This window comes from Hippocampus zosterae, chromosome 9 (assembly GCF_025434085.1).
Source record: "Hippocampus zosterae strain Florida chromosome 9, ASM2543408v3, whole genome shotgun sequence".
In the NCBI taxonomy this organism is placed as follows: domain Eukaryota; kingdom Metazoa; phylum Chordata; class Actinopteri; order Syngnathiformes; family Syngnathidae; genus Hippocampus; species Hippocampus zosterae.
The window spans coordinates 7114757-7142329 of record NC_067459.1 but is presented as its reverse complement, the minus strand read 5'-3'; the positions used below and the strand labels follow the sequence as shown (position 1 = coordinate 7142329).

Here is a 27573-nt window from a genome sequence, read left to right as displayed (position 1 = left end):
CAGGCTTGTGCTAAACCTCCTCCACACACAAGTATCCCCACTCCGCCGCTCTATAGCAGCAGTTAACAAATTTACAACTTGGCTTTTTGTTTATTCCGCAGCTCGTTATTAAGATAATGTCATTGCAGCTTTAAATTAAGCATGGTGTTTCAGAGTTCAACACACGAAAGGATAAAACACCCTCAAAAACGCGAGCCAAGTGATTAAAAGACTCAATAAAATGCACGCTCTCGTGTTGCAAGACACTGCATACCAGTATGCAGATGAAGCTAGGTTCAAATTCTCCATCACTTTAATTGTTTTTGTAGGGGGTCGTAAGTCAAAGCCATTGACAGACTGCCATTGAGAATTTCCTGCAGGTCAATTTTGATGAAGAAAATCACACACTGGCCCCTCGTCATCTTTTCTCTGTAATGAACCTCCCTCAGTGCGATTTCCAGCTCTTAATTACACCCCTCTTCATCCGACTTTAACCTCGCCCCATGGCATGTCATAGCTATACTGAAGCACCCCTTCCTTCCCTCCACCATCACACATTTTTATCATCTTGGTTTTTACTCTTACGGTGTGGCGTGCTATACAATTAAACAAAATGCAGCTCTGCTTATCTCTTGGCTTTGACATGACAGCATTGGCGTCAGAGCTCTGGCGAAAATGGGGGGTTCTGCATTGATTAGTGCCTCTGCATGATGTTATTTCAGACAACACAGTCCAGTTATTGCCTAAAAGTGGCTCTGGATCTTCACCCAGCATACACAACCTATGCCATGAGTAGAATAACCCATGCGGTGGCAGCATTATATAAATTAGCGCCACCAATTTCTAGTTCATTCCTGTCAATTCCAATTGAATTTCATGTGACGTAGCAAAAATCTGTAGCCCAAAGTATGCTTTAAAAACATAATTGCCTCAGTGTGAGACAGAATGCAATTAGTGAGCACAAAAGGTGTTCAGGCAGACACACCCGCCAGCAGCAGGATGCCCGGGGCAGTGCCGATGACATGAATTATTGAATATTTGTAAATGAATTAGGGCCTGGGGGAGGAGGGGTCACCGATGAACAGAAGGAGGATTTTATCTGTCGTCACAGTGAAGAAATTGCGGAAGGAAGGAAGGAAAGAGGGAAGGAAGTCCACTTGTATCTAAATGCTCATCAGATTATAGAATGACCAAAACAGTGAGGCAAGTGGGGATCATTTTAGGAGGCCACATAAAGTAAACACCACTTACTCAACCACTGAAAGCATTAAAATTGTAAAAATATTTATTTTTTCTTTTTTTGGAGGGGGATCCTGACTAATAATGGCTTGAGTTACCTTGGGAACCTGTGGTGGAATTGGGACGTTGCAACAAAGCGAAGGCAACTCAGTGTTGTCAACTTATTAACAATGTTCAGCAACTTCTCCAACCTCCATAGAGACTATTAAAAAAAGTGACAAATTTTAGATACAATTTTAACCTTTCCAAGTCCAGACTGCAAATAAATGGCAATTTCACAAAAGTACAGCTGGCTAATTTAAGCATACCCCTACAATTCGATTGTATTTTCTCTCATAGAGGCAACACTTCATCACCAATCTACCAGATGGCACTCGGATAATGTAGTAGATCTGTGCATGTGGCGCATGCAGCAGACACATCACCAAGCACAAATAAGCACAGCCCCACAACAACTCAACTATTTGAGTATGGATCGTTTATCAGATGCTAATGCTGATAAAAGAAACTCTTGTCTGTGCTTACACTGCAGCTCTGCTTACCTTGTGGCTTTGACATTAGTGTGTGTTTGTGTAGCCTTTAAAATGTTAGACCTTCGCCTAGCCCAACTGCCAAGTAATGGATGGAGGAATTCCATGTCAAAAGTGGATACTTTGTAATTTAGAAGAATTGCAATGACTCTATTTTGGGGGAAAAAGCAGATGGCAAAATATATACTTTACTGTATGATACAAAGTACCCGGTTGTTTAATTTTCATGCTGGTCGGGTCATCCGGAGACGCAACTATTTATGTACAAACAAATAAAAAGTTAAATTTCCCATCCCCTAATCCCTTTAAGACCACCAAATATGTATTGACAAAAGAGCACTCCCCACAGAAACACTCAAATTCAAACACAAAGTCTTAACGCTTTTCTCCGAAGAGCTTCTGAACAACATTAAGCATCTCAAGATGGCCATTCGATAACTGTAAACTCCCTTGTAAACAGATTACAGTCGTAAAGGTTTTAATAAAAATAATATTATGGTCTGGTCCGACCCTGGAAGCAAAATAACAACCTAAATGATAAACATCACACGCCAAAAAGACAAAACAAAATAAAAGAAGCGTGCAGCTAATATTTGCCACAGTGCCGAATGGTACAATTCAATACACAAGTGAATGTGAATATGAGCACGGCGACCTCAAACTGTTTGTGAGAGGCGGATGGAAAGCAGAGAGGAAAGGCGAGAATCAGGAGAGGTGCATGTGGACCGTGTCCCCTGAGTTGCCTTCCCTTTTATTCTCTTGCACCCGAGTCCAAAGCACAGGAGAAATTAATCCCGCCGCATGCTCCTGCGACTGCTGCTGGTGATATTGTTGCTGAGGCACCTTGTGAATTTGTGTGTGTGTGTGTGTGTGTGTGTGTGCGTGTGTGTGTGTGTGTGTGTGTGTGTGTGTGTGTGTGTGTGTGTGTGTGTGTGAAGGAAAGAGCGCATGAGAGCAGTCAGAGAGAACAGCAAGGTCAGGAAAAGTAAATTGTTACTTTTTTTTCCAAAGCGAGCTGTTTAATTCTGCTTTATTTGTGAAAAGTGGTGAAGTGGCATGCTGCTCTGAAAAAGAAGCACCATGCACGTAATCTTATGTAAATGCTCCCAAATGGCTTTGATAACCATACATTAAGATAAAAGACCAAGGTCATTTCTTTACTATGCTGTGCGAATTGGAGGGACATTTATTTGTAGGTTGTGCAGAATCACAGTTTTAGAATTATATTAACATTAGAAGGACATTTCCAATTTAGGTCAAGGTACCTGAAGTTTAGGATGATGAAGAGACAGAAAATCATGAGCAGGCCCGAGGAGAAAATAGCAAAGCAGAAAATGAAGAAGACGATGACCAAGCCGACAAGAGACTGAGATGTCAAGTTAGTTAGATGAAGAAGACCACTGTGAAGGAAAAAGTCAACGACAAAGTAGAAAATGATGAAGCAGAAGACAACATGGAAGTCAAGATGGCGCCCGAGTAGGCAGCCGTCAGCAAGTGCTCTCATGAGCCTTGCTTTTTTTTTTTGTTGTTCTTGTGTTTCTTTTGTCACTTGTGTTTGTTGTTACGTCGTGTGGACTTGATGTGGACCTTCTTTAGCATATTTTTGGCCACGACATTCATCAAGGAGGAGACTCTGTGCTTGGTGGTTGCGCCTTCTCGGCAGCATGGGTATACCAGCACTGTTTTTGACTGGAGGAATGTCGGCGCCATTTGACTGTCGTTGCTGGACAGTCCCGGGGCGCTTGTGTCTTGCGCCTGTAATGGGCAGCATTTTTCACAGCCCCGCTTTGTTCAGCGGAGAGATCGGTGCTGTTGAACGGTCTGCGGCTGGATGGATGGAGGTCTTGAGGAGCCGACGATGAGAAGAAAGGAGCGTTGGCGCGCAGTGCCGATGCGGATTTGGAGCTGGGAGTCGCGGCTTGGAGTTTGAAGCGGATTATGTGGGACAGGAGAAGTGAACTAATCTCTTTTCGTCAATGGACACTACAGCTTCGTGTTTGCTTTCAAAACTTTGCTTGTAGCAGACGTGTGCACCTTTTTCAGCATGATGTCTCTGATCCACTGGTGAAAGGACACTTTGATCCTCTCCTCTTTCATCTATAACTGCTTCAGACAACAAAGTGTATGCAGAAAAGTGGTGAAGATTGCACGACTGTCTCTGTCCTATGTGTTGTCTTGTGTTATTTTTGTTATTTTTGACTTCAAAATGGCGCCGCGAGAGTGGCTGCCTTTCCAGCAGCTCCTATTTTTTTGTTGTTCTACTTCTTCCTTTCATAACTTTGCTGCTGTGAATCTGGAATTTCTCCATTGCGAGACTAATAAAGGTTTTCTTAATCTTAATCTTAATCTTAACATCCATGACATTGCTGAAGAAAGCGTCAAAGAAGACAATAAGGAAGCCAAAGAGAGCAAAGAATTGGAAGAGCACAAAGAAACTATGACAAAGATGGAGAAGATGTCATGGACAGATGGGAAAGAAGCTTGCCAGATAAATAAGTTAACGTAGCAGAAGAAGACCACGACAGAGGAGACGATGAAGAGAGCTCCAATAAAGAAGATAGGCGACAAAAAAATGATTATAAAGCAGAAGAAGACAAAGAGGACGATGAGGAAGGAGACTACGATGTCTATGAAAATGATAACAATGTCAAAAAAGGCCTGTCCGAGTGAGTCTATCCTCTATCAAGGCCACAAATAAGAATATGAAGACCATTATGACAAAGAAGAGAACAAAGCAGAAAACGTCACCAAAAACAACTAAGATGACGAAGAATATATGAAGCAGGAAATGACCAATCAGAAGAAGACAGCGAGCAAAAAAAAAAAAAAAATCGATGACTAAGAAGATGATGAAGAATATATGAAGCAGGAAATGACCAATCAGAAAAAGACATCGAGCAAAAAAATAAAAATAAAAATACGATGACTAAGACGATGACGAAGAATATATGAAGCAGGAAATGACCAATCGGAAGAAGACAGCGAGCAAAAAAAAATGACTAAGAAGATGAAGAATATATGAAGCAGGAAATGACCAATCGGAAGAAGACAGCGAGCAAAAAATAAATAAACGATGACTAAGAAGCCTACAATGAAGATGACTACGGCCCACGCGATGCGACCAACGAAAAGACCATGTCCATTGTGTACCAGCTTGAGACGAGGACAAGGAGGAAAAAGAAGAGGAAGAGGAGGCGAAGTCTCTTTTCCAAAAGATGAAAGTGAAGCGTGAACCGCCGCTGCCCTCAAGCGACTTCTTTCACAGCGTCGACATGATACGGAACGTCGACACTCAAACTCTGGCTTCACCACCATACTCGCCTCTTGTCAAGAGAATTCACTGAGCTGTGGTGCTTCAGAATAGTGGTTAACACGCTTGCCTCATTGTTTTGCGCTCCTGGGATTGAGTTTCACCAATGGACACAAAATTTGGTGGATCTTTCGTACAAATAAATCTCCAGGACCATCCCCCAAATGTGATCAATTTCTGGTGGATTTTGTTAAATCGTATGAGGAAATTCACTCAAACGGCAAAGCAGATACCCGAGACTCGGGCTGCGCATTGTGTGGATCGTGAGCTACCGGGCGATAGCGAAGGGGGTGTCAGTAGCTTTCATGGCACTGACTCAATCACTGCCAGCCTTCTCAGTTTTATGATATAATATGCCGTAACTGTCATCCATTATGAAATGTGTGACTTCATTGTTATACAAAGCAGCCAAATACACCTATTGCATGCCTCGACACGCATGCGCATACAACTGCGCTAAATGGTCGAACTAGCAGTTTTCATTTTGTTTCATCTCCTCTCAACTTAATAATAAAGCATAAAAAAGATTAGGGGCAAAAATAAGCCAAAATGTCCATATTAGAGAGAGTTTTTTCTTGCAATGGGCTTGGTGGCAGGGAGGCTGCGGGGAAGCGGGCAATGCACACGGGCACACGCTTCGTGGTTTCCCCAGCGCTGGAGAATAAACCGCGGGATGGAGAAGCCCGGACCCCGGCACGAGGCCGGGCGGCCCTCTCATGACGTGTCATGGTAGGTATTGTGGTGGTGGTGACTGGGGTTGTCTTGCTGACCCGTCACAATGGAAATTTTCAGCCCCTTGATAAAAACATTAAGTCCAAGTACGCATTCCGACATGATAGATGTTCAATGGCAGGTGTGCACACGGCTCGCCGTCAGCAGCTCCTGTTCGGACTCCACCCTTAACTGATTCCATTCAACACAAATCGTCAGAGAAGTTAGGATTGAACATGTACACGAATTGTATTACTGTGCAACGTGAGTTCATGCAGTTCTGCAATGCACACCAAAATAGAGTATATATTGTACATATCAAAGATTTTGAAGTCTATTTTTAAATGAAATCACGTAGTAGATAGGTCATTTGGTCATAGCTTGTATGTTGACAAAGTTTGAGAACCCCCCCCCCTCCTCCGAGACAGATGGGCGATGCAAAATTGCTGAACTTTATAGCCGAAACCTTCTATTGTCGGTGGAGAATGCTGTCAAAGTTTGATGATCATTGGCCATGAAAAAGAGGATCCTCGCCGCTTTCATTATTTTTCTTCCGATGAATGAATCACCTTTTTGATGGTCTCCGCTTGCCCGTAACACAACAATTCACTCATGTATTTTAGGTGTCCCAAACACAAACGCCACCTGAAAGATAACTTGGTCATACCCCATGGAATGTTTGAAAATGTGACCTCGAACCCCCCTTTATTTCTGCTTGTTGAGAAAAATAAAATATTCCTGGCAATAAGGATAAGTATCAATGACAATTATTTGTAGAGTCTCACGATTTGATGTTGGGCCCAGTCCCCCGCAAATATAAGTAGTTCACAGTTTGATCGTTCTTTTGGGGTTTTTTTTACTGTAAAGCAATAAAGCAATGAATTGAGGTTCATGCTTGCAACAGAAATCATGATGAATTCATCTGTTGCATTACCGTAAATGCAGTACAGAGGGACCGAGCCCTGATGTGAATATCCAAAAAAAACATGAACAAGTCTTCTCACAATAGAAAATTTGATACACATGCAACAAAGATTGTTAACTTCCACTAACAAACAAAGGCTAACTGCTTGGTGTCACGTTGCGAGCGAAGCAGAAAGAAACACGCTTCGTTCCCAACAAAATTGAAATATAGGATTCCTGAAACAGCAGATACCAACAAGAACTGCGTACGTATTTATGAACAAAAACCGCACCGAAGAAAATGAAAATAGACAACAGAAAACGCTGGTCAAAACAAGTATCAGGAAAACATGCAACAAAACCAATAACAAAAAGCGCTCACACAAAGGACAAGGAAGAAAATAAACTTGAATACTATTACCCACAAAAATAAGATAACACCAAAAGAGCCGACGAGAATAACGAGAATAAGACTAAGACGAGAGCGAAAATACCGACACACGGACAAAAGTAGTGGCACGGCAAACAATTCTCCGGCAAGTAAGAGTCAGAAAGACAGCCCGAATAAAGCAGGTGCTCAATGACAACGAGGTAGCAGGTGCGCAGGCAGCCAGAATGCACCGCCTGCCACCTGCTGGCCGAAAACGGAACCTGACACTTGGCCTGTTTCTCAATTGAAATGCATCATTGCAGCTGCAGCTTTTGAGAATGCGCCACACACGTAAAGATGGATTGAATTGTATTCAAAAAACACTTCTTTGATATGACTCTTAATATCAAATTCATAACTACTTTCTTATCAGGCAGGACATTTGGTGCCATCTTGTGGCATTTTAGGGCATCTCAATAAATAAAAGTAATGGAGACCGCTGTTTTAGAATGCAAGTACATGACCATAGACACCTTAGACAACTCAACCATTTAGAGTCACTGCGACAGTCCAGCACTCTCTCTCTTTATCTCTCTCTCTCTCTCTCTCTCTCTCTCTCTCACACACACACACACACAGACACACACACACACACACACACACACACACGCACACACACACACACGCACACACACACTCTCAAACAGCAGACATGCACACTGCAAATTAGGCTGAATAAATAAGAGATGGAGTTGTGCCTTCCTCCCTGAGTCTAATCTCCGAGGTAGGAGGTAGAAACAGCTTGCCACATCAGGCTGCATGAGTGAACGAGCGGGACACTGCTGGCTTCCAAGAAACCAATTTGTTTGTTTATTGTCTTCATGTTTTTTGTCTGCGGTTACACTTCACAGCAGCCGGGCCCATTGTGGACGTGCTCCCCTTAAATGGCATCAATAAAACACGCCATGTGTTCTTCCTCCCCTTCTAACTCCTCCTCTGTGTCCTCGTTGTCCGCAGGAAGTGCCACAACGCTGCCTTTGTTCGAACGGTCGGCCTTCCAATTTTTCCTTAAAACTGCCGCTAGCTGAAGACGTGAAACAAAATGCTATCGAAACATATTCGCCCATCAACGTACTTCCACGCAAAGATTCTCGGCATGTTCCAAAATCGAGCCTGATCATTGAGATTAATAGTTGCGCCAACTTTTTATTGCGCACAACTTCTCGCTCGAATGACAAATACAGTTGAGGGAGGGTTGATGACATTTAGCTTGTCCTGCTGTTGCTGTGCTCAGTTCAATAAATGGGCAAATATGTATTGAGTATTGAGACATGCCTCTTCATCAAGAAACTATTCAACTCACTGTTGAATCTACCTTAAGTAAAGCAAGAAGCTACAAAAAATAAAAATATAATAATGAATAGACAAGGGTTCTTGACTCCTTGACTGAAACCAATTGACTTTTCTTCACTTAAGGTGATAAAGTCGATGCATGCATTGTTTTAGTCTAATGCTCACCAACACACACACACACACACACACACACGCCCATGTGACACGGTACTGATCTGACAGTTTTAGTCTAATGCTCACCAACACACACACACACACACACACACACACACGCCCATGTGACACGGTATTGATCTGACAGTGCAAGCGGCAAGCCGCCGGAGAACACAAATACAGCCTTCGGTGACTCCTTAAAAACTCCAGACGAACCTCTTCATCCTCACCGTTCTCCTCTTCCCCTTCTGCAAATCACCCGGTGGCTCATGCATTTCAAGCAGGCTCGCAGAAGCTCCGGCCCGCCTGCCGATAGCACCTGCATGTAGCGCCATGGTTGCTTCGTGAAAAAGTGAAAATTGCAATTCTCTGGTTGTTATTTTTTCTCTCTGAATGCTGATTGTCGTTGCTGGAGTTGTCTTTCACTGACTGAAAATATGTAACCTCGATAGATTGCTGTCATTGTGAGAGTACAGGTGCGCTCAACCAGCTTGTCAAATTACAAAACTTTTTTTTCCACACAAAATTTCCTCAAACTGTTAATTATATCTGGAATAGTCCAATTTCTATTGCTAGCCTTTTATTTACCCATACTGGTGATGTCTTAAGGGTCTTCTTTTTAATGTGCAGCAGTACCTTGATTTACCCCGACATGAAGCGGGCACCACAGTTTGAAAAATTAGAAGTTGCTTTGTTGATTTTTAAGCTTTGTGTGACGAGCAATTTAAGTCAAAGCAAGTTTCAGAGACACGGACTCTTGAGTGAACTGAAGGCGGAAAAAAAATGTAGGCATGGGCTCATTCGCTGCCATGGATGTTTTTTTTTCATCATCTGCAATCCAGCTGTTTACTGCCACCGTTGTTTCATCATGTGTATATTCCAGACCATGTGCTCAGGACCATGTCGTGACTCCATGAGTTACGGCAGAAAGTACAGCAATATACCGAGCCGAACAGTAGTGTTGCTAAGCAACAGAGGGGAATCTGGCGTTATGCATTTTGTTTCTAAGCAAGGTCTTGTCGGCAGTTAACTTCCCACGGTTCGTTGCAACGAAACCGTTTTCACTCTTTTGTGGGGAAAACTGGTCGTTCCAATGAATTTCACGTTATAAAAGTGTTCGTTGTAAGCAAAATTGGCAACTGGAAAATGAATTATGTGAAATCAAGACTTTGGAACGTTATAGGGGTGAAAACGTCAACGAGGTATATTGGGACAAGACTGGCATTACAGCTTCAGAATACAAAAAAAGATGCAATTGTATTTGGTTACAGGTACAGAAAAAAAACAAGCAGATTACAGGTAAATGTATTAAAAACTGAATTATTACAAATTACATTTCCCACGCAAACAGAGTGGCGCCCTTGTTTATTGCAACAAGTGGATACATTGTCGCAAGTGTTGGGAAGTTCAATGCGGCGCCGTAAACTCTAGTCATTCCGCACGTTGTTCCAGAGGGCAAACGGGTGAAACGCACGATCGCGGAGGGCCATGTTGCGTCCTCCTCACACAAAGGAAGGGAGGAAGTGGTGACCACTATTCAGTCTTAGCAATATACTCATTGAAGGACCAATTTATTTTAACATTTCCAAAGAAATGTTTGAGCTGCCAGAGTCCTGCTATGATGGAACTGAGCGCTTGCCCTCTGCACCTAATTAAGTTTCACCTTGCATCACAAATCAGTCACAGATTTACATTTTTTAAATCATATTAACAATAAAAACAGCTCAACTTGGCATGGGGGATTAAAAGTGGCATTGTGGGATGATGTCACGGACCGTCACCGGCGCCATATCATAATTACGATTTGTGCGTGTGTGATTGTGTGTGTGTGTGTGTGTGTGTTTGCGTTGTGGGGAGTCAGATTTTGAAATACCGCTGCAAAAGTTGCCTTCATAAACATAATTTGTCCTCCTTTTACAATACCACACATTATAACAACAACTTTCTAATCAATTTTACTTCTATCTATCTATCTATCTATCTATCTATCTATCTATCTATCTATCTATCTATCTATCTATCTATCTATCTATCTATCTATCTATCTATCTATCTATCTATCTATCTATCTATCTATCTATCTATCTATCTATCTATCTATCTATCTATTTCAGTGATTTCTAACCTTGATTGAGCCAAGGCACATATTATTTCGTATGGTCAAGTAAATATCATGGCGCAGCACCAATCAATAATGTCACTCAAGTTGATCCACGTCAATTATATACTTTTCATCTAATAGAAGATCATTTATTTGCTCTGTCTCTCTCTCTCTCTGTCACTGGCATAGATATGAACAAAGATAGGTTATATGTTATTAATAATAAATAATCCTTGGCCAATTAAGTGAAATGTGATCATTTCTCGTGGCACGCAAGAGCTCCTTCACTAATGTGCCCCAGCAGTCTCACATTGAGAATCACTGATCTATGGATTTTCACTCTTTGCAAGCCAGTCCGGTCCCACAAATTCATACTGTAGCAATATTCATTTTTATTTTATCTTCATTAGCATATTCAGTTACAGTAATATGATGTACATTACAGTTACAATTACAATTTTACAGTTTGAGCCCTGCGAGTCCCAGGGATTAGCTGATCAGAAAAGTATGAGTGACATTATGCATTTAGAGAATCCCAAATTTTGAATTATTAAATAGTCTACTTCTTCCAACTTTAGCTGCTTCCTCTGTGATATCTCCACAATAAACTTTCGCAACACTTGTTTTCATGTTACACAACTTGGCAATCATCTGCTTCCTGCAAGGTGAAGGCCGATCTCGCCAATCTCGTCTCGTGAGAACGGAAATCTCGTCACGCGAGATTACTGAACGCGAGATCAAAACAACAATGGCGGCGATGGTCAAACTGCGATCGTTGCTGGGAAAAAATATTTACCGTAGGTTTTTTGTTTTTGTTTTGACTGAGAAATTTCCTTGCGTCCCAAAAACGCACATTATTTGGAACTGTGCGTCCCGCGGGAAAATTATGCGTCTAGGGGGGGGGGGGGGGGGGGATGCAGAGCAACGAGCTGGCTGCATCACTAAGCACATTTTTTTAAATAGGTGACTAGTAACTGTACCAGAACAGATTTTAAAAGTAACCCTCCCAATCCTGTGGATGTTTTAAATAGAGTATGTGTTGTGGTAAGTAGGACGTGTGTGAGAAAAGATTATATAGTTCATGGAGTGAATGAGGAATGCTAAGCAACCCACACGGCCCCCAAAAAAGGAAGGGGGTAGATTTGGTGCTTATATCGTCATAGTACAGAATATTCTGTTGGTCTTGAAAGAGCAGAAAACGTTCTCTAAACCTGGCAGTTAAGATACAATAATGCCCTCTCAAAGTCACTGGTGCTGATAAAGAAGTCAAACTAACAAATCCAAAAAGAGAGCATTGGCAAGGAACTGCTTTAGGCCACTGCTCACACTACGATACTCACACTGAAGTATAACTAGACAACCCGATTGCAGCTCCTCATTGTCACTCACTAGCTGTCACTCAGCCACCATCTACACTAATCTCAGGGTGGCCTTTGCTCTGCCTGTCAGCAACTCCGACCAATAATGCTGCACAATAAAAGCCTACAGGACAACAGTAGGCTGCAGGCAGCTTCAAGGGCTACTGATGGTGATCTATAAAACAATATAATAGCTCTCCTGTCAACCAAGGGGTGGCGCGGTGGAGTGCGGGGAGAAAGGGAAAGATCTACGCCTCCTCGGACTCTCCGAGGAGACTTCAATTAATCACCGCTGAATTGCATCAGCCCGCAATAGGCCTGTAAGGTTATTACCATGCGCTCTCCGCAGGATGAAATGCGATGATAGCGCTAATTGAGGGGAGAGGTAGAGAGGACAGGCTGCTGAGAGGAAGGGGAAAAAAACAGCTGATCGCACAACAGTTGTCAACTTGCACCCTTGCATCGAAACCATCACTTTTCAGGTAACCCACAGCAAAAAAAAAAAAAACTAACACCATTCATGTTGATCATGAAAGAGAGCCAGTCATTTTCAACACTTAGGATTGGTCAATAACTCGTCCCGAGGAATCTACAGAGAAAACGAATTGATTCAGTGGAGAGCCAATCTTCATTCCGCGGCTTGAAAGCTGATTTAGATTTTCGTGGGAATTAAAAACTGACCTAAAATGAGCAGTTATAAAGCAAATTCATGTATATGAAGTAACGATTACCGGTAGTGTAGGAAATTATTTGCAAAACCAAAAACACTAAGAACCATTGGTGATAAAATAATCAACATCAGTATTATCTTTGTCCCTGTATGGTAGATTAATTAATAATAATAATAATAATAATTCTATATTACTTTCAATATTTATTGAGTAATAAACCTTTCACCAAACTGTAAGTTTGAGGCAGTACAAGTGATATGAAAGCACAGATTTAAAATCTAAGCTTTCCGCTTGACCTGGATATCGTAAACGTACTGCATACAGTATGATAATAAAAAGAACACACAATATGTTCATTTATCACGCGCTGCAAATGTGTGACGTTATCTTTTGTAGACGTCTCCGATATGTGACATCTTTACTTGACATCTTCATGAAGTGAAGAGAAAGAAAGGCGTCGTCTCATTTTCCCACAACAATTCCATTGCTCCTCTGTCAATATAAGACAGTGCTAATCAAATAGTAGGGCACCCCCACCCCGTTTTTAGTCCTAGAATAAAGTGCAATTGCATCTCCACTTACATTAGGGGGCAGTGGCGCTCTCATTGGCAGGGTGTGCGCAGGGAGCATTCGCTCGGTGTTGTGTTTGCACTGAGTATGTGCACCTTGCACACAGCACAGAGTATGAGGATGAAGTGTAGACACGAAGTCGACAGCCGGAGAGAGACGGAGATAAAGAGACAAACGAAAGCTAAAACGAGGAAATATGACGAAGTGTATTTAGCGCTTGGCTTCACTGTGACTACGGTGGAAGATGAGGAATGTTGGCAGTTATTTTTTCATTTGTTATTTATTGATTTTATGTAATTGTATTTTTCAGTATCGTATGTTTGACAGGGCGGGTCAAAAAATGTTTGTAGTTTAATTAAGAATTTAATTTTATTCTTGACTTTCAGATGCACTTTAAATATTTTCTGTTGCAGTTAATAAAGCTATTCTTTGTTGTAAATTGGTCATTCTGTCTTTCTTTTTTTATTCTCTCATTCTGTATGTTAATAGGGATACAGCGTTATGCAGAGGTCTACTTATAACAATTTTCTAGACAAGTGATACTATTTATAGTTGCGCCGGGAGGTGAGATGTTTTCTTCTTCCTAGGGGGGGCATGACAGAAAATAATTGAGCAGCACTGATATAAGATGATAAAAGAGGAACCCCTACACATTGGATCATATTTACATTGGTAACCACTGCCACATCTCCGTCTTTTGTGTGTGTCACATTGCCGACGTGTTCACTTAACAAATGACTAATTTGTTTTTGTAATGTGACTGAGAACATGCTAATATCTGTTTCCCGTTTGCATATAGATTTTGGGTGAGACGTGTAAAATGTGCACATTTGCTGAATATATGAAAGGTTCTATTTTGAAGTGAGTCGGGGACCTTAATTTAGACAAATCTAGTGTGTTGCTGACATTTTACGGCAACTTGGTACCAAAGAACATTGTGGAAGTGAGTTGAGGAGTTTTATCGAAATAAAAGTAGTGTTTGCTACCATCAAGGGGCATCTTTCTGCGAAGCAAATATCTCTAAGCAAGTTGAGGATCTTCATTTTGACAAAGGTAGTGCTTTGCCACCATATTGTGGCTTTTATGAACCAATTAATCTCAGATTATCAAAATTGGTGGCAAAGCTCATTCCATGTCCCTCACAAATAGCGTTGGTTCACTGCGTTAGGCTCATTTAATGCCCTCTCATGTGGGAAAGGAGAGTCACAATCAGCGACGCACTTTTCAGGAGATAATTCAGGACATCAATGCCAGATCATTCATTGACACAATGAACACACACAACTAGGAGCTGTTGTCAGCCACAGTTCACACCTAGACACTCACACAGATTAACCAGCATCACACTCCCACTCCCACCAAGTCTCTTAAAGGTGCATACACCCTGACACGACAATACAGTATTTTCACTGCATTTTATGATTACAATGTGTTTTGGGAGTTTAAATGTGTTGGCAAGGTGTTTAAAACATGTTTTAATAGGTCTGAATGTGTTTAAAGCCTCCTCATATAAATAGGTTATTATTGTAGCATAATTTAAACCTCATCATGACACCATTACATGTCATATTTCAACGGAACATTACTTATCATTCCTCATAATGAATCATGATATATCCCATCGTAAAAAAAACAAAAAAACAACATCTTCCCTTATTAATAGTAAGATACCATAGTATATTGTAATGTAGCATATTGTAACGTAACAACGCTGCATAGTGTACCTCATTTTTTTAAGAATCAGAAAAAAGTAACAAATGTCATCATTAATAATGTAAAATATCATCATGTATTGGAACATAATGTATTGTAACAAAAGATATCGTCATGTAACATCGTAACATACATCGTAACGTCTCACAGAGGTAACAGAATGTAGCATCATCTTAACTCATCATAAGTATGGAATCGTAAAAACCTGATCAGAACACATTGCAATATATCGGAATATATTTTAATGTCACTTATTGTAATGTAACTGAATATAGTGTCACTTTTTCAATGTAACTCGTAACATATTGTGATGTATCGTAACGTGAATAAATATGCTTATAAAGTGTGCTTTAAATGTGTTTGCAGCATTTGGGAGCAGTTTTTACATGGTCTCTACAAGAGAGCTCTTACCCCCTTCGCGGGTGGGTGTCGCTCTCACGATGAAGGGGGGGGGGGGGTCACTGGATTCGTGAAAGAAGCCACTCTATGCGATAGCACGTTAAATGACGCAGTATGGTCATTTTCAATTCTTCCATGGCAAGCCGCACTTAACTGTGACAAATGTGGAGCTGAAGTTTTTTGTTGTTTTTTTCCTTGCTCCTCCAAACCCATGAAGGGTCCCTGAGCAACAACTATAGCTCTGCATGGCTTCATGATGATGAACAAGTGGGATCATGTCATGATTGACAGAAGTATCTGTAGCCTTTGCTATTGAGATGATGAGAGATGTAGCTGTAAATAGGGAGGGTGGGGGTGGGGGGGTGGATCACGCTCCTGCCGTTGTTGATCTGAAGATCACGTAGCAACTTGTGCTCTGCATCCTCCACTCAACATGGATGTTGTGCAGGCAAGACGGAGGAGCCTTTTCGTGCAGCCAAAATAATGAAAAGATGCTGCACAATTGTACCTTTCGAGACCACATGCAACATATCCTCATTATTGGAATCGTGATTAAGAGTGGACAACATCGTAATATAGACTAAATTACATTGTTTAATGTGATCCCTCCAAAATAGCACACGCATGAACTTCATACATTCGATTTCAAAGTGAGACGCATCTTACCTGTCGTCGTGCTGTCAATTAATCCCGAGATTTCATTTATTCTCCATTTTCAACCCAAAAGCCCAGCCAGACATCTTCTTGTTGTTGTTTGCGCAAAAACAATTTCCCCTCGGCTCCACAAAACATAACCTAAATATGAAAAGATGCACTCAGTTTGTTTTATTGTCGTGTTCTCCAGACACGCACAAACAATCCACCGGTCCGCACAAGTGTGATGGAGACGAGAGGCAGCGAGTGGACTTGAAAGTCGATAAAAGTTGAGGCTCTTCAAGTTCTCATCTTCAGCTGCTTCCGAGCGTCTAGCGCAGAAGCCGAGCCGTCACTCGTGCTTTCTACCGTCTGTCTCGTTGTTTTTTTTCAACAGATTATACAACAAAAATCCTCCATCTTGCGTACCATTTGCAGTTGTATTTTCTTTGAGCTGCGTCTTCCTCCGATCTGAAGGATGATTTGGATTGGCGGCGTCCGAGGGCTGGTGAGAGACGCCGGAGTGACCGCTCGGTGCCGCGGAGGAGCAGGAAACGCTTGCGCCGGTGCTGTAGCGCCTCCCACTGGCGATCTGCTGATCCGGCTTTAGGGAGAGAAACGAATTGACCTCACCCAGCTTGAATAATGATGCCGAGGATGAGATGGAGAAGGTGGCAACATCTTCACATTGCTTGGGTGAGTGAAACAGCACTTTGTTACTATGAGACACAGCAGCGACATTTGGAGCGGGCCTATCGTATCCCCCGTTTACCTTTCCTGACCTTTATTGCTATGCTATTGTATTCTGCGTGTAAATACTAGCAAGTCAGTTTTTTTCAGAAAACACTGCAAACGGAACCAAATATTTAACATTCATGAATAATACTGGTCAACAACCAATTTTAATCAGAGATGTATCCCAAAATCATTTTTGATGCAAATATGCCACGCATTGTACTTTATAGTTATGACATTCCAGAAAAAAATGCTACATATCTTGTTGTTATTATGATAAGGAATAGTAGTAGTCGTAGTATTATTTATTTTATTGTGTCGTCACACATTCCAAAAACATGCATGGCAGGTTAACTCTAAGTTGTCTCATGGCGTGAGGGTGGATGATTGTTTGTCTAGATGTGACCTGCAAGTGGCTGGGAACCAGTTCAGGGTGTCCCCCGTCTACTGCCCGAAGACAGCTGGGAGAGGCTCCAGCACCCCCCACAACCCTTGTGAGGAGAAACGGATCTGAAAATGGATGGATGGATGGATGGATGGATGGATGGGCGGATGCTCAAGGGAAAAAAACAATTGCAGCTTCAGAATCAGCACCCAAAAAAATCATAGACAAAAGTTTTCTTGCATCTCTGATTAGAAAATATTCTAAATTTGTTTGACCAGTTTAATTTAATACATTCATAATTTTGCATGATCCCCTCAACTGAGAATGTTGGCAATATTAGTAGAAGTGGCCAGCATACTAGGAGATGAGCAAGGAAAAAAAATAATTCAGGTCAAAAAATGTTGAGGACTATTATTATAATATTAGCAAAGTAAAGTATTGTATACTGTATATTGAAACATAACAACAAACCTTAAAGCAAATTGCAATGTATAAAAATGCTTTCTAACATACAGTATTACATAGCACGCAAGAAAAATTAACATAACTTATCGTACCTCATAATGTAACGTACAGTATTATATTGTATTGTAACATATAACATATTGTAATGCTTTGTAACGTGTAGTGCTGTAAATTTAATTAACACACTTACCACGTGACAAACTTTTCTGTAACTGCATAGTGTAATGCTTCATAATGCATCATTCCCTATTGTAATGCACTTACAAATCATAAGATAAGATAAGAAGATAAGAAAAACCTTTATTAGTCTCACAATGGAGAAATTCCCAATTCACAGCAGCAAAGTTATGAAAGTAAGAAGTAGAACAACAAAATATAGGAGCTGCTGGAAAGGCAGCCACTCTCGCGGCGCCATTTTGAAGTCAAAATAACCAAAATAACACAAGACAACACATAGGACACAGACAGTCGTTCAATCTTCACCAATTTTCTGCATACACTTTGTTGTCTGAAGAGGTTCTAGATGAAAGAGGAGAGGATCAAAGTGTCCTTTCTCCAGTGGATCAGAGACGTCATGCTGAAAATGACATATTGTGACGTAGCGTAAGGTAGCATTGCATCTCATATTCTAATCAAATACAATTCAGTGGATCATACTATTAAGTAACAGCATATTTGATCATATCATAGCATTTAACGTATCGTGACCGCCATGATGTACCGGTACTGTATAACGCAGTTTACCACACGACGACTCATACGGAACATGCGCATCATAACATATAATGCATTGTAAAATCTTGCTTATCATATCATTCTGTAAACTAACTGGATTCATTCACATTCACAGGATTCAACTTCTCATCATTCAAGACAGGATCAGAAGGGAGGGAAAATGTTTTAACCTGGCCAGTTTGCTTGGGTAGGGTTTCCCAGCTTTAGCCTTGTGGCTAAAGCTGGGGATGGCTTAGCAATGATATTGTTATCATTTTATAATTGAAGTTTATATGGAGTAGATGGTTTTCGAAGTATTGTTTCATGTATTGACTGCTGACTTAGGCATGACCACGCAGGCTCCACAGCGGAAGCTACATAGTCATTTCTTTCCTCCAGCATTAATGCCAGGAGCTCTTCCCTCCACTAATTTTCTTTTCATTGCAATTTACCATTTCTCACGCACTTGCTTCTTTCTATATGCTCAACACACCAAACCCTCAGGGAACAATTAATCTTACTGTGTCGCTTCCTCTCTTAACTTTGTTGAAGTCTTATCTCATTGTTACATTTCCTTAATGTTTTTACAGGATAATCCAACACTTCCTTATCGCTTTGTATCATATAGTCGCGTAGTGTAGTAACATAGTCATATGTCACCCCAAAATGAATCGGAATGTGTTGTACTGTATATGATACCTCATGATAAATCATACTGCATAATTTTGTGACATAATGTAATATATCGTACCTCTTTATTGTATATAAAATCATAACTTACTGTAACATCACATCACTTAATGAACCACATCATAACATGCAATAACATATCGAAACATATACAGTAGCAAGCAGTAAGAACATCTCTGCAACCAGCCTCGGGTCATTATGTCATTGTGAGTTGTATTTTTGTGTGTGTAAACAATGCTCGATAAATAACGTTTTATTGAGTAAATATACTGTACATCCTAACGAATCGTAATGCATCCCACTGCAAGATATGACGTTTATTGTGCCTCAGGAAAATGAATTGAGACATAACGAATCCTAAGGATGTGACAATGCTCATCACGTAAAGTACACATTGGGAACATAAGATGATTTCATCATACAGTAGTATATTGTGTCATATGTATTATTGGTTGTAATGTAAAGTTTTATTGGATAACATAGTAATACAACATCCATTTTTGTAATGAAACTGTAACAGTAACAGTGTAAGCGCGATACGATGCACTTTTTGAATTAATTCATTTTTTTCATCGAGATTCAGCTATGTTTTTTGGATTATTACCAGGACACTTCAGAAGCGATTTTATAGACGTCTTCTGACTTTGAGTAGGGGTGTGACATGCATCAGTGAACAAACCTTTTTATTTGGTGCACCATCAAACGAAAGAGCCGCGATTTTCACTTGGTTACTGCATCCAAACAAAACACGAACATGGTCACGCTTTGATTGTTTCCATCTTTACTCCTAAACAACGGATTTGATTTGACAAAAGATTTTGACATGGATCTGGACAGTGGATTTTATGATGGATTCATCCTTTAACATGGGAAACCTTTTACCCATGGGCGCCAGCAGACATCGCCACGGACAGGTCACAGTTGTTAAGTCCGCACTCTACTAGGTGTCACTCTGGTAGTAGAATAGATTATTCATGAACACCGTACTTTGAAGTATGGATTTGCTTTTGACTGGTTGCTCACAACCTGCGGGAAGGTAATCATCCTGACTGGAAACACAAAGGTACAAATCCCGGGAGTGTGAATAAAAAAGAATGTCAGGTCATTTGCATTGACCTGGGTGAGCCAGAATTTTCCAAGGTGATAAAAGTTTCCCAAATGCTGGGCTGCGATTCTAAATCCACACACCTCAATAATTGCCGATGAATAGGGAAGCTGCTCTCTGGATTCTATTTATGTCCGTCATTACATGATCATCATATTTCCCTCCTTCCTCTCTCAGATGACCTCATTAATCTTTGGTGCATTGTGCAGCCTCATCTCGTCATCCCCCTGACACCGTGGTTTGTGACACGGGCGGCGCTCATTAAATCATATGACAGGATGAGGTCGGCCTTGAGGTCAGGAGTCTCAAGCTGTGCGAGCGCAGATAGCAGAAGCCGCCGGCGCTCGTATTTTTGTTTTGAGAGCTCCGATGATGGATGTGGCAGCCAAGGTGATTCACGAGGTAGCTGTGGTCACTTTGGCGTTGGAATGGAAAGGCAAAGCCTTGGTCTCTGAACCCATCCTGTTTGAATCATTTGGTGTGTTCACAACACTTGAAATTACATCTGCTTCGATTTTGTCAACCCGTGTTCATGAATTCTGAACAGATTAACCTATACATGTATTCTTACTGTGGAACCTTTTCACAGCTAAGATGCTGGAACATATTGTACCCATGTGCACTATGTTGAAGTGATGAAGCTTAATTTAGCGACGAACATCTTTGCATGTTGGGGAGGAGCTGCAATGTTAGTGGAAGCTATGGAGAGGCTTTACCATATGTGCATGTACATTTTTTATTCTAAATCAATATGAAAGATTGATCAATTTGGAAGGCAGCACCGTAGTTGACCGGTTAGCACGTCTGCCTCACAGGGTTTGATTGCGGCTCTGGCATTCCTGTGTGGAGTTTTGCATGTTCTCCTTGTCCCTGCATGGTTTTCCTCCAGGTACTCTTGGTTTATTCCGGCATTCCAAAAACATGCATGGTCGGTTAATGGAATACTCACAATCAGTCACGACCATAATTACAGCAAATGCCATAGAAAATTGATGGACGCCACAACAGAAATGTGAGGCTTCTTCAACACACAGACAGAAGAACGAATATTAAGATTAAGATTAAGATTAAGATTAAGATTAAGAAAACCTTTATTAGTCTCGCAATGGAGAAATTCCAGATTCACAGCAGCAAAGTTATGAAAGGAAGAAGTAGAACAACAAAAAAATAGGAGCTGCTAGAAAGGCAGCCACTCTCGCGGCGCCATTTTGAAGTCAAAATAACAAAAATAACACATGACAACAAATAGGACAGAGACAGTCGTGCAATCTTCACCACTTTTCTGCATACACTTTGTTGTCTGAAGCAGTTATAGATGAAAGAGGAGAGGATCAAAGTGTCCTTTCACCAGTGGATCAGAGACATCATGCTGAAAATGTGCACACGTTTGCTACAAGCAAAGTTTTGAAAGCAAACACGAAGCTGTAGCGTCCATTGACGAAAAGAGATTAGTTCACTTCTCCTGTCCCACATAATCCGCTTCAAACTCCAAGCCGCGACTCCCAGCTCCAAATCCGCATCGGCACTCCGCGCCAACGCTCCTTTCTTCTCATCGTCGGCTCCTCAAGACCTCCATCCATCCAGCCGCAGACCGTTCAACAGCACCGATCTCTCCGCTGAACAAAGCGGGGCTGTGAAAAATGCTGTCCATTACAGGCGCAAGACACAAGCGCCCCGGGACTGTCCAGCAACGACAGTCAAATGGCGCCGACATTCCTCCAGTCAAAAACAGTGCTGGTATACCCATGCTGCCGAGAAGGCGCAACCACCAAGCACAGAGTAGTAGCAGCCGTCAGCAAGTGTTCTCATGAGCCTTGCTTTTTTTTGTTGTTCTTGTGTTTCTTTTGTCACTTTGTGTTTGTTGTTACGTCGTGTGGACTTGATGTGGACCTTTTCAGCTTTTTTGGCCACAACATTCATCAAGGAGGAGACTCTGTGCTTGGTGGCTGCGCCTTCTCGGCACTACTTATGGTGGCCTTGAAGTGCAATAAGGCTAAGTACTACTGGAGGGAGTGTAGCTGATCTACGTACCTGTGGATGAAGGTGGTAGTAGATTACAAATCCATCCATTTTCTAATCCGATTATCCTCACAAGGGGCGCAGGGTGTGCTGGAGCCTATCCCTGCTGGCCTCGGGCAGTAGGCGGGTTGCCAGCTAATCGCGCACATAGACATGCAACTGTTCACCTTCAGACTCACACCTAGGGACCAGAGTGTTCCATTAACCTGCCATGCATGTTTTTGGAATGTGGGAGCAAATCGAAGTTGGTCACAAATCAAAAACCTGCAAAGGAGTGAATCCGTAATAACTGAACAGGAACGTTGAGCGACTGAATGCTCTATTAAGTTTTTACTGCTACAAGTAGCGTACATATGTGAAGTATCCCTTTAAAAACCACACCTGGCCCTTGCGCACAAAAGTAATTTAGGGCTGCATTGCTTTTTACTCAGCTTTTTTAAGGCTCTACCAAAAAGTAACTTTTAGAGCCTGGAAAAGCGATCACCTGTTGCCTCAGCTTCATCATTATCTGTACATTGTATGTAAAAATGTACGAGTGCCAGTTTTCATTCATTTTGCTGCGATATGTGATGACTTTGCCTCATCCACAGGTAAATGTGATGTGATGTTGATTGTGGCGATTCTGCTTAAAATAACAGCACACTGTAGGGAGCTGTTCTAAGTCTCCCTCTGAACCCTCGCTTACCTTCATTGTTGCCAAAGTGTGTCTAGAGACATGTGGAACGGGAGGCAGGCTACGGTAAGAGGGAAAATAGGAAGCATAATGGCCTCAGGAATGGAGCAAGCCATCAATAATGCAGAAGAAGCTGCGCTTAATGCCCCCCGTTAGTCGAACAGGTCCACAGGCCGCCGGGACAGTTATTCTTCCTCCGCTGCAGACACTCGGCAAGAGGCCGCTACATCAAGGCTTTATGGCTCTGCGTGCACACTGCCTCTTTTGCCGACCTCTGTCCCGCAAGAGCTGTTAATGGGTTTTTATCAAGAGCCCGCCCGAAAAGGAGAAGCCATCTTGGCCCGCTCTCTTAAGAGGGTGGACAGCTGTAATCAAAGGCGAGTTCAGACAAAGGGAACCGTGTCGTTTCAGGCTGAGGTTGAGTTAGGTGATGGACAACAGTGTACAAATACTACAAACTACAAAAGCCATCACAAATCGTGTCAGCTTTAGATGGAGAAGAGGAGATACAACAACAAAGCACAAGAAGAATATGACAGAAGATGTTAATACGAAAAGACAACAATGAATCAACAATGAAGAAGATAACAAAGAAGACGACTAAACCAACATTGTCAAAGACAGCAATGCCGATGAAGAAGAAGAGGAAGAAGCTGAGGACGACAAAAAAAAAACACAGAAGACAACGACCGAGACGGAGACAATGACAAAGCAAATAAAGACAAAGCTTAACATGACTACGAAGAAGATGACAGCAATGCAGGTGGAAATAGAGAAGACTAACAAAGGTCAAGAATATGAAGACAAACTGAAGAAGTCAATGAAGCAACAAAGAAGATGGAGTGGAAGATGACCACAAAGAAAATGATGACAAACATGATATCTACGTCAACAACCAGGACAACTGTGAAGAAGCTGAAAAAGACTGAGCAGACATTGACGCAGATGACAAGGGCAACCACGATGGCAATGAAGAAGCCAAAATTGACGATGACAAAGAAAAAGGCAGATGATTTAGACCACAAAAATGTAGAATAGATGATGAAGAAGACAGAAGAGACGACACAGAACATGAGGAAGATGACGGAGAAGATGACAATGAAGAAATTGACTAAATAAGTTCATCATATTTGCCAATTAGTCGACCTAAGTGACAAAGAGACAAATACAAACTATGAAGACAATGAGAAGCTGACAAAAATGCAGAAGACGAGAATGACGACAGGAAAGACACCACTACAGACAGCGGCAAAGACGAGGACACAGGCAACAGAGATGACGACGCTGAATAACGAAGATGAAGACGAAGAGAAGCAGATGACGATGACAAAGACGACGGAGCAGGAGACGACAACAAAGGTGATGACTACAAAGAAGCTGAAGAAGAAGACTGGCATTCAGGAGGATGGCTGCGATGAAGAGGATGAAACAGAAGATGACTACAAGGAGAAGAGAAGATGCAAACGCCACACAAGGGGGCCTCGGACGGAATTGGAACGCGGAATGTGTTGACTGTGTGGCATCCATGTTAACCACGATAGCATCGTGTTGCTATTTTACTGTTACAACACTAGAGTATTTATTACAATCACTAAAGTCTTTAAACCGCGGCAGCTATCGTTATAAGTAATGCATACATTGTATCAAATAAGCGAGCGCTTCATTTGGAAGCAGCGTCAACGCACCCCGCTTCATCTTGCAGTACTTGGCCGTCATCTAGAGGACAAACTTCAAAAGTGCAAGCTCAATCTTGGACTGTTGTCCCTTTCACTGTGGCAGCCCCGCCCCCCACCCCCCAGCTGAACAATGTTGGGTTGCGAAAATACACATACTATTACTGCGAATTAAACAAAAACATAAAATAACTCAATTCAAATCTATTTCTTTCGAAAGAAATTAAAAAATAAGTGAAAGTACATAAATTGTATTTTAATCAAAATCAAATTAGCTTGAATGGGCCTAATGTGGCCAATGACAGATGGCGTCACAATAACAACAGTCCCTTGCATTACAATCAAATAGTTGAATAATTAACGTGCACATGAGCTGATATCAATGTAAAAGATAAGATGAGGGGTGGACAGTGGCTTCAGATAAAGACTCGTTCGGTTATTCTTTGACATTGAATCAGTTGTTATGAAGACTCAAATGAACATTAGCGTCGCTATGTAATATATGGGTAACCAAAATATTAAAAATAGCTGTCAGTAGAATTTGCAAAAAACAAACACAATGATAAAACCATATTTTAGATAAATAACGATCTGATTGTGAAATCTACAAACCCAATTCCAATGAATTTGGGGCGTGTTTCATTTTAAATGGATTGTGGTGGAGCTTAGAGCCAAGAATAATTGTCAATGTCTCAATGTTTATGGACCTCATTACCCTCATTGTCAAGGGCGTTGCTAAGGGTTAAACAAAGAATCTGGAAGTGTTGCGTTTAAAAAAAAAAGGCAATATGCTTATAATTATTCAGCCATTGATATTACTCAAAAACATGGTTGGCCAACTTTACTTCACATTTGGGTTTTAAGGATCTCGCCTGCTAAGGTCGTACGTCTGGATTGTCAATCATCCCCTCTAGTGAACAGTCTTGCCAGAACAAATTGGGACACCAGTTCAATCAAATAAAAACTGAATATAAAGATTTACAAATCATGTTCAACATATATGTAATTGAATACCCCACAAAGACGAGATATTTTAATGTTCAAATTGACAAACTTTATTGTTTGAAGCATGTAATCATTAACTTAGAAGTTCTTGATTGCAACATTTTCCAAAAAAGTTGGGACAGATGGCAAAAAGCAAAATTGAGGAATGCTTACCAAATACTTGTTTGGAACATCCCACGGGGTGAACAGGCTAACTGGGAACAGGTGGGTAAAGGTGGCAAAACTCGGTATGAAAGAGGAGCTTTATGGAATTATTCAGTCATTCCGAAGCAAAGATGGGGCGAGGTTCACCACTTTGTGAAAACCCGTGCGAGAAAATACGCAAACAGTTTAAGGACAATGTTCCTCAGTGTAGAATTGCAAGGAATGTAGGGATTTCATCACCTACTATCCATAATATCCTCAAAAGGTTCAGAGAATCTGGAGAAATCACTGCATGCAAGGAGCAAGTCGGAAAATCAACATTGAATGTCCATCACCATCAATCCTTCAGGCGGCACTGCATCCAAAAACAATATCAATTCGTAAAGGATACACTCAGGAACGCTTCAGAAAACCAACGTTAGTAAATGCAGCTCGGCACTACATCCGGAGGTGCAACTTAAAACTCTACCATGCAAAGAAAAAGCCATTTATCAACAACAGCTAGAAACACTGCTGTCTTCTCTGCGTCTGAGCTCATTTAAGATGGACTGATGCAAAGTGGAAAAGTGTTCTGTGGTCTAGTGAGTCCACAAAATGATTTTGGAAATTGTGGATGCCGTGTCCTCAGGGTCAGAGCGGAAAAGAGCCATCCAGACTGTACACAAAGTCCAAAAGCCAGCATCTGTGATATTATGCGGCTGCGTTAATGTCAATGGCATGGGTAAATTGCACTTCTGTGAAGGCACCATTAATACTGAAAGGTATAAACAGGGTATGGAAAATCACGTGTTGCCATCCTAGCAACGTCTATTTCATGGACGCCCCTGCTTATTTCAACAAGACAATGCCAAATCACATTCTGCATGTGTTACACCAGTGTGGCCTGCGTGCGGTCCAGAACTGTCTCCCAGTGAAAATATGTTGTGAAATAATTCCACCGAGATGCACAAACCTTCAACAGTTCAAGTCCTCAGTTCCCAAACTTTGATGGAATGTTGTTTCTTAAAAAAAAAGGCGATGTAACACAGTGGTAAACATGACCATGTCCCAGCTTTTTTTGGAATGTGTTGCAGCCATAAAATTCTCAGTTAATGATTATGAGGTAAATCAATTAAATTTGAACATGAAATATCGTGTTTTTGTTGTGTAATCAATTAAGTATAGGTTGAACATTTGCACATCATTGTATTCTCTTTTTATTTGTGTTTAACACAACGTACAACCTTCAATGGAATTGCCTTTGTAAAATCGATGATTATGCCTCTCATTCGACTGAACTGGTGTATCCTTTCTTCTGGCAAGTGCCAGTACACAAGAGGAGGTGCTTGACAGTCCAGACATTGGACTGTTGCAAGCCAGATCCTGAAGTCAGGTCCAAAAATATCGAGACGTCAACAATTCTTTTTGGCTTGAAGCTCCACCACAATGGATTTAAAATGAAACAAACAAGATGTGCTTTTACTGCAGACTTTGAACATGAATTAAAAAGTGGGAAACGTGTACAAACTTGTGATCGCTACACCGTTCAACTGATTTTGATGTAAATACACTCAAATAGGGCCGAGTGAAAATCTGCAGCACATCTTGTTCGTTTCATTACAAGAACAATCGTGGTGGTTTTAGAGGCAAAAGGATAAGACGTGTCCATCTGTCAATATTTCTGGCCCTGACTGAGGCTAGAGTGAATATATGCATCAGAAGATGATGGTAGAAACTACACAGCAGAACCTGAGGCTGAAACCTGTACCGTAGATGGGGAAGGGGAGAACCTGTCTAAAATAAATCATAGAAACCCAAGAACCAGAGCATGAATGTAGAAAACGTGAATCAAAACCAGTGGGTAGAACAACAACACCAAACTCTTGCATCAGAACCGCATTTGATTGTTTCAAATGGGTCAAGAAGTGTTTTTCACATTTACTGTAATGTAATGAGAAATAATGACGTAACTGTTGTTGTAGGCTCGTGAGTC

At 41.3% G+C, this 27573-nt stretch overlaps 1 protein-coding gene across 2 annotated transcripts in view; it reads right to left on the bottom strand.

Moving 5' to 3' along the window:
• tafa3a (TAFA chemokine like family member 3a) overlaps window positions 1-16656 on the bottom strand; it is a 128377-nt gene extending 111721 nt beyond the window's left edge. Inside the window, exons 1-2 of one of the 2 annotated variants that reach the window (XM_052075328.1) lie at window positions 16423-16656; window positions 16027-16155 (exon numbers count right to left, since the gene is read on the bottom strand). The gene's annotated coding sequence lies outside the window, so the exon portion shown is untranslated. Of the gene's footprint in view, window positions 1-16026 lie in introns of both variants that reach the window. The other variant, XM_052075327.1, reaches the window with a different exon arrangement.
• Window positions 16657-27573: the final 10917 nt, after the last annotated feature.